Source organism: Neovison vison, chromosome 13, assembly GCF_020171115.1.
Source record: "Neovison vison isolate M4711 chromosome 13, ASM_NN_V1, whole genome shotgun sequence".
In the NCBI taxonomy this organism is placed as follows: Eukaryota; Metazoa; Chordata; class Mammalia; order Carnivora; family Mustelidae; genus Neogale; species Neogale vison.
The window spans coordinates 89,205,962-89,214,492 of record NC_058103.1 but is presented as its reverse complement, the minus strand read 5'-3'; the positions used below and the strand labels follow the sequence as shown (position 1 = coordinate 89,214,492).

Below are 8,531 nucleotides of genomic sequence, written 5' to 3'. Positions count from 1 at the left end.
ATAAATTTGAAGAAAATAGAAAGTAATTTTATTGATTCTGTGACTTTTTAAGCTTTAAAGTTAGATAAGAAATTATAGGAAAACTTAACTTTGACCACATAATACTCTGTCTTTATATCAGAAAACAGCTTGAACAAAATTAAAACTATAACAGACATCTAATTTTTTTAGATTTTTTTTTTTTTTAGCAGAACAGTTTCCTTTGGGCTAACAATGTGCTCCCTCTTGACTTATCTGAGACTGTCTCTATCCCTCCAAAAGTGGATGGACAAGGTAAATATGGACATTCCCACATCCAGTATTCCTGGGCAGATGACTGTTTCAGGAATTGGCACATGGCTGTGTCCACCCAGTGAGATCATTTGAGAGACTGTACTACAGTGACTAGAAAAGAGAACTTTCCTTCACTGAGTGACTGAGAAGACTGGATCTCTGCATCGTCACTCTGTCACAAAGAGGAAAAGTCTGCCTGAATTACATCAGTCCCCGGGACATCCAAGCTGAGAAACAGACAGTCTGAGTCTGGTTGATGCTATTAAGTACCTGAACTCAGCAATACATAAGGCAGTTCTCAGGAGCCATCAGTGAGCCAGGAAATACCCATTTTTTGTTAAGCTAGTTTGAAGTGGCTTTCTGTCTCATATAACCAAAAAGCATTACAGAGAAGCGGCTGCGGCTCTGAGCAGAGAAGGCAGGAAGCTGAGCGCTGGTGCTGGGAGGGGGTACCATGGCCGGGATCACCACCACTGAAGTAGTGAAGTGCAAGTTGCAGGTTCTGCAGTGCAAGCCGATGAGGCAGAGGAGAGGGCCGAGCACCTGTAGCAGGAGGTAGAGGAGAAAGGTGGGCCTAGGAGCAGGCTGAGGCTCAGGTGGTCTCCTTGAAACACAGCATCCAGCTCAAAGAGGAACTGGACCATGCCCTGCAAAAACTGAAGGAAGCCGAGAAAGTTGCTGATGAGAGTTATGACGGTCTCTTCAATAAATGGTGCTGGGAAAACTGGACAGCTATATGTAGAAGAATGAAACTCGCCATTCTCTTACACCATACACAAAGATAAACTCAAAATGGATAAAAGACCTCAACGTGAGACAGGAATCCATCAGAATCTTAGAGGAGAACATAGGCAGTAATCTCTTTGATATCAGCCACAGCAACTTCTTTCAAGATACGTCTCCAAAGGCAAAGGAAACAAAAGCGAAAATAAACTTCTGGGACTTCATCAAAATCAAAAGCTTCTGCACAGCAAAGGAAACAGTCAAAAAAGCAAAGAGGCAACCCACGGAATGGGAGAAGATATTTGCAAACGACAGTACAGACAAAAGGTTGATATCCAGGATCTATAATGAACTCCTCAAACTCAACCCACACGAAACAGGCAAACACATCAAAAAATGGGCAGAAGATATGGACAGACACTTCTCCAATCAAGACATACAAATGGCTATCAGACACATGAAAAAATGCTCATCATCATTAGCCCTCAGGGAGATTCAAATTAAAACCACACTGAGATATCACCTTACACCAGTTAGAATGGCCAAAATTAACAAAACAGGAAACAACATGTGTTGGAGAGGATGTGGAGAAAGGGGAACCCTCTTACACTGTTGGTGGGAATGCAAGTTGGTGCAGCCTCTTTGGAGAACAGTGTGGAGATTCCTCAAGAAATTAAAAATAGAGCTTCCCTATGACCCTGCAATTGCACTCCTGGGTATTTACCCCAAAGACACAGATGTCGTGAAAAGAAGGGCCATCTGTACCCCAATGTTTATAGCAGCAATGGCCACGGTCTCCAAACTATGGAAAGAACCAAGATGCCCTTCAACGGATGAATGGATAAGGAAGATGTAGTCCATATACACTATGGAGTATTATGCCTCCATCAGAAAGGATGAATACCCAACTCTTGTAGCAACATGGACGGGACTGGAAGAGATTATGCTGAGTGAAATAAGTCAAGCAGAGAGAGTCAATTATCATATGGTTTCACTTATTTGTGGAGCATAACAAATAGCATGGAGGACAAGGGGTGTTAGAGAGGAGTAGGGAATTTGGGTAAACTGGAAGGGGAGGTGAACCATGACAGACTACGGACTCTGAAAAACCGTCTGAGGGGTTTGAAGTGGCGGGGGGGTGGGAGGTTGGGGTACCAGGTGGTGGGTATTATAGAGGGCACGGCTTGCATGGAGCACTGGGTGTGGTGAAAAAATAATAATGTTTTTCTGAAAATAAATAAATTGGAAAAAAAAAAAAAAAGAGTGGAATGAAGATTACTGAAAGCTGAGCCTTAAAAGATGAAGAAAAGATGGAACTCCGGAAATCCAACTCAAACAAGCTGAGCACACTGCAGAAGCAGCAGACTAGAAGTATGAAGGGGTGGCTCAGAAGTTAGTGATTACTGAGGGGGACCTGGAATGCACAGAGGAATGAGCTGAGCTGGCAGACTCCCATTGCCAGGAGGTGGATGAGCAGATAAGACAGACGGACCGGAACCTAAAGTGGCTGAGTGATGCACAAGAAAAGTACTCTCAAAAGGGAGACAAAGAAGAAGAAATAAAGATTCTCACTGTTAAATTCAAGCAGGCAGAGACTGATGCTGAGTTTATGGAGAGCTAAGTACCCAAGCCAGAGAGGATAACTGAGGATTTGGAAGATAAGCAGATATGCACCAAAGAGAAGCACCTCTGTACACAAAGGATGCCAGATCAGCTTCTGCCTGACCTGAATGATACGTACAGCACCCCAGCCCCACCCTGTGGCTGCTCCTCCCCAAGGACACTGGCTCCAGCCTGAGGCCAGCCTGCCCAAAACTGGCCTTGAAACTGATGGCTCATGTTTAACAGAAAGGCTGTTTTCTCCTTTTGCCACTTTTTCAACCCTAACTCCTGTGTCTTCTTCACCAGTCTCTGCCTCTCCCTACAGATTTCAGTCGGTCTGGAGTCTGAGCATCTTTGGGAATAATATTTAAGAGAATGTAAGCACAATGTGAAGTGTCTTTAAAAGTATGTTGTGGGGCGCCTGAGTGGCTGAGTGGGTTAAGCCTCTGCCTTCAGCTCAGGTCATGGTCCCGGGGTCCTGAGATCAAGCCCCGCATCGGGCTCTCTGCTCAGGAGGGAGCCTGCTTCCCTTCCTCTCTCTCTGCCTGCCTCTCTGCCTACTTGTGATCTCTCTCTGTCAAATAAATAAATAAAAATCTTTTTAAAAAAAAAAAAAAAGTATGTTGTAATGGGGACTCCTAGGTGGCTCAGTCAGTTACGTGTCCAACTCTTAATTTCAGCTCAGGTCATGATCTCAGAGTCATGTTCTTAAGGTTGTGAGATCTAGCCCTGGGAGTCATAGGACAGGCTCGTGCTCAGTAGGGTGTCTGCTTAAGATTCTCTCTCTCCCTCTGCCCCTCCCTCATTGCGCTCTCTCCCTTTCTCTCTCAAATAAATAAATAAATAAATAAAATCTTTTTTAAAAAAGTATATTGTGATGGACACACTTTGTAATTACCTTTTTTGTTGCTGTCGATGTAGCGACCATTTGTAAAACATTCCAAATAATTCCACAGTTTTGAAGCAGCAGTCTAACCCCTTTCTCACATTTGGAAAGTAACTTTTTCAGCTTAACACATACTGCCCTCACCACAGAAGAGGGAAAGTGGTAGGGGCCTGCCTTATTGAGAACCAGAGCCCAGAAAGAGACCCACTCAGGGAAACTTCATTGCTCTGTTCAGTGTACCAGCCAAATTAGGGGCGCCTGGGTGGCTCAGTCTGTTGAGTGTCTGCCTTCAGTTCAGATCATGATCTCAGGGTCTTGGGATGGAGCCCCACATCGAACTCCCTGCTCAGTAGGGAGCCTGCTTCTCTCTACCCTTCCTCCTGTTCATGTTTTTTTTTTCTCTCTCTCTCAAATAAATAAATAAAATCTTAAAAAAAAAAAAAAAGGAAAAAAAGAAAGGTTATTCCAGAAGGAGTTAGCCAAAAGAGAGTATGGCTCAGGTTTTCAGCTTTAGGGTATCTTTGAAAAACTTTATTTTTTAATTTTTTTTTCAGAAGTGAACAAACAAATTAAGATTGTGAGACCTCTGAGACCAACTCCCTGTCCTATCTTTATCCCTTTCCCAACCACTCACAGAGTGAATCATCACGTTCCCCTTATGCTGAAGTGACCATTTACTTGCTTTCCTGCCTCCTTGAAAGAAAAAAGAAAATTGTGTTTGCCACTGATTTTGCCACATTAAATAAACTCACCTCATCACCCTTTTCTGGGTCTGAAGCTGCTCTCTCTAAAAATGCCATCTCATCATGCTTTGTATCAGTTAATGCTGGAAAATCTTCAATAGCTTATGAATAGAATGGCCTTTGAACTTTATACTCTTTTGAAGTGTTGCTTTTTGGGGGGCAAACAGAAAAGGGGGTTGGGGCACACTGGCCACCCTGAAAACTCTCTACAGTTTGTGGGCTGACAGTGTGCTCATCTTTTTTTAACTTTTTTTTTTAAGATTTTATTTATTTATTCATTACAAATAGAGAGAGAGAGGAAGAGGAAAAAGCAGGCTCCCCAAGGAGCAGGGAGCCCAATGTGGGACTCAATCCCAGGACCCTGGGATCATGACCTGAGCTGAAGGCAGATGCTTAACCAACTGAGTCACCCAGGCATCCAGTGTGCTGATCTTTTAAAGTTTCTTTTCCTACCCAATTCCCCTTTATGGTGAGGTTTCTCATGTAGATATTATATGTATATTATATAAATATGTATATGACAAAGTATACAAATTACTTATATAAATTGGTGTTTTACCTCATAAAAGTGAACAATTTAATAAGAGGATAAAATGGCTAATAGGAAAAATTTTAAATATATTGCATTAATAATCAAAGAAGTAAAACTGAAGCATATTTTGGATATCATTTTTCACCTAAATATTTACCCAAAATTGTGATAATCATCCAGCACAGAAGCAAAGATGAGATAAGAAGAGCACCCTCAAGCACTCTTGTGGAAATATAATTCTGCACACATACTTTTGTTGGCTGAAAACCTCAGGAGCTTCCTGGGCAAAATCTGAAATTAGCCCCCACAGAGAGGGCAAGGAGAGACTGAAGAAAGACATATATAAATACACACAGACAAACATACACTTTAAGACTCCAACACTTAGAGTACTCGCACCTGGAATCAGGTCGCAACCTCAGCCGCACCTGCTGCCTCCCACTGCCTCTGGACCATGGACCCCAACAAAGTGAGCAAGCTTCGGGCCTTCATGAAAATGTGTAAGCACAATCCAAGCATTCTGCGCACTGAGGAAACGCGTTTCCTGCAGGAGTGGGTGGAAAACATGGGGAGTAAAATACCACCTGCTACTCATAAAACTAAATCAGAAGACAGTATCAAGGAAGAAAAACCAGATAGTAAGAAGGCAGAGGAAAACATTAAGACAGATGAACCATGAAGTGAGGAAAGTGATCTAGAAATTGGCAATGAAGGTGTGATTGAACCAGATATTGATGCCCCTCAAGAAATGGGAGATGAAAATGTAGAGATGAATGAGGAAATGATGGATCAGGCAAATGATAAAAAAGTGGCGGGGGGCGCCTGGGTGGCTCAGTGGGTTAAAGCCTCTGCCTTCAGCTCAGGTCATGATCTCAGAGTCCTGGGATCGAGCCCCGCATCGGGCTCTCTGCTCAGTGGGAGCCTGCTTCCTCCTCTCTCTCTGCCTCCTTGTGATTTCTGTCTGTCAAATAAATAAATAAATCTTTAAAAAAAAATAAAAAGTGGCGGTCATTGATCCCCTAAATGATGGTGAACTACAAGAAAGCCATTGACTTGTTCACAGATGCCATCAAACTAAATTCTCACTTGGCCATTCTGCATGCCAAGAGAGCCAGTGTCTTCATCAAATTACAGAAGCCAAATGCTTCCATTCAATACTATGACAGAGCTATTGAAATAAATCCTGATTCAGTTCAGCCTTATAAGTGGCGAGGGAAAGCACACAGACTTCTTGGCCATTGGAAAGAAGCCACATATGATCTTGCCCTTGCTTGTAAACTGGATTGTGATGAAGACGCTAGTGCAATGTTGAAAGAAGTTCAACCGAGGGCCCAGAAAATTGCTGAACATGAGAGAAAGTATGACCGAAAACATGAAGAGTGAGAGATCAAAGAAAGAATAGAAAGCGTTAAGAAGGCTCCGGAAGAACAAGAGAGAGCCCAGAGGGAGGAAGAAGCCAGACAACAATCAGGAACTCAGCATGGCTCTTTCCCAGGTGGCTTTCCTGGGGGAATGCCTGGTAATTTTCCTGGAGGAATGCCTGGAATGGCAGGGGGGATGCCTGGAATGGCAGGAATGCCTGGGCTCAATGAAATTTTTAGTAATCCAGAAGTTCTTGCAGCCATGCAGGGTCCAGAAGTTATGGTGGCCTTCTAGGAGGTGGCCCAGAATCCAGCGAATATGTCAAAATACCAAAACAACCCAAAGGTTATGAATCTCATCAGAAAACTGTCAGCCAAATTTGGAGGTCAAGCATAATGCCCTTCTGACAAATAAAGCCCCAGCTGAAGGAAAAGCAACTTCAATCACCTAATGGATGTTGCAAAAATACAAACCAGTGTACCTCCGACCTTCTCATGAAGAAAGCTGGGGTGCTGAGAAGAGAATGCCTACCCCTTTGCTCCCTATGCAACTGAAACATTCTACAATGGTTTGCCATTAAGGTATTCATTCAGATAATGTTTTTCCTACTAGGTACTACAAACTTGAAACACTTTTAAACCTTAAAAATATTTAAAAACATATTAAAAGGGTGTGTTAGCCCCTACATTTTTCTTCACTAATCATTTCAGTTTTTTTTCCTTTGGATTAATTGGGCAAGGAAGATACTTCAGTGCGGAAGATTTATTTTTCAGTTATAACAAGTAAAATAAAGGTTTATTAGTGAAAGGCAAACAATACATTTAAATAGATAAAGTTTGAGTTGGAGATATGGTTCTGAGGCATTGTGACTTGTCTTTTTAAATGATTTATTTTTCAAACACGATTTATTTTGATAGAACCATTGGGACCACCAGCATTGCAGTCGGACCTGAGTAGGGACCAGAAGTGCTTGGCAGGGCAGCAGCAACCTTATATATTTTATATAGTGTGCACCCTTGTGCAGATGCTTTTAAAATCTTACACTGTGGTGAAGGGATGATTTTTATAATGCTGCAGGAGACTTGGATTACTTAGCTGTGCTCTTGTCTGATATAGAAAATAGAGATAATGAAGCTCACCTCTCAGACAAGTAAAAAAGATCCCATGGATGGGCACCTAGGATAAGTGCACACAGCAGACACTTAATGAGTGTCAATTCTCTAGTCTCTTATCTTGAGGGCTACACACATTGCCTAGAATACAACAAGGATTCAAAATTATTTGTTAAGTGAATGAGCTTTTTCTCAAAGAACTCTGAATCCACCTATGCAAACAACAATCTGCCCACACTTCCCCATCATACCTTTGAAAAATGCAATGAGAGAATGGTTAAGACACCCTATGGAATTTAGAATACATTATATTTCAACTTTACTCTGAATTACTCGTCTAAAAAAAGGGAAAATATATCTGATCAGTCCAGCTAATGTTCTTCTCAAACTCATGCTGCTTTCAGTGATCACTCTCTCTTGATAACTGTTCATAAACCATCTACTTACTAGTCCAGTCAAAAATTATGCTAATAGTAACATCAAAATTACTAGGCTACGGTTTTCAAAATCCTTTTCCCTTCCTTCTTTTTCTTTTTTTCCTCCATTTGATTTTTTTCAGGGGAGGGGTCATTTTCTCTGTGAATTCTCATTGTACTTTCGAGAAGACAAAAGTGAAACAACAATAACAGAAAAAAATCAAGTACTCTTAGTGATGACCAAAATGTAATCAGAAATCCCATTTGTTGTCTACGGCCATACCACCCTGAACGCGCCCGATCTCGTCTGATCTCGGAAGCTAAGCAGGGTCGGGCCTGGTTAGTACTTGGATGGGAGAAATCCCATTTGTTGGTTCTGGCATCCTGGAGTGTAATGTATCAGAGCCTGAAGACCTGAACTCAAAGCACATCAGTGTTCTCTGTTCCACTCCCCTGAAACTTAATTCTATTTTCATATTTTCAGTTCTACTCATTCCAGGAGAGAGATCAGGTTCTCAGAGCCAACAGGAGCAGAATGCGACTTTTGTTTTCTCTGTTAACTGTTGATATATTGTGCCAGCTGTCCTTAAAACGAGTCTCATCCCTCTGGACTCTTTGTAGGATATCTGGCAAGTTGCACACTTTCTGAGCCAGCAAATTTCCCCCAAATCGTTCATATTATTCACCTTTGGTTATCTGACTCTGATTTCATTCCTTTAGGGGAGGAACAGCAAAAGTGATCTTATTTCATAAAATGCTTTTCTGGATTGAAACAGGTCATCGACTGGGAATTTTCTAGGTTCCACAGAACTGCATCTAATACCAACCTGAACACTAAAACATGCTAAGACCCCCATATTCTGATACGTAGAATATCCTTAC

General features: G+C 41.9%; 2 pseudogenes; both read left to right on the top strand.

The window, feature by feature from the left end:
- The first annotated feature begins 727 nt into the window (after positions 1 to 727).
- On the top strand, positions 728 to 2,794 carry LOC122894591 (annotated as a pseudogene).
- A 2,419-nt stretch (positions 2,795 to 5,213) lies between these two features.
- On the top strand, positions 5,214 to 6,517 carry LOC122892993 (annotated as a pseudogene).
- Positions 6,518 to 8,531: the final 2,014 nt, after the last annotated feature.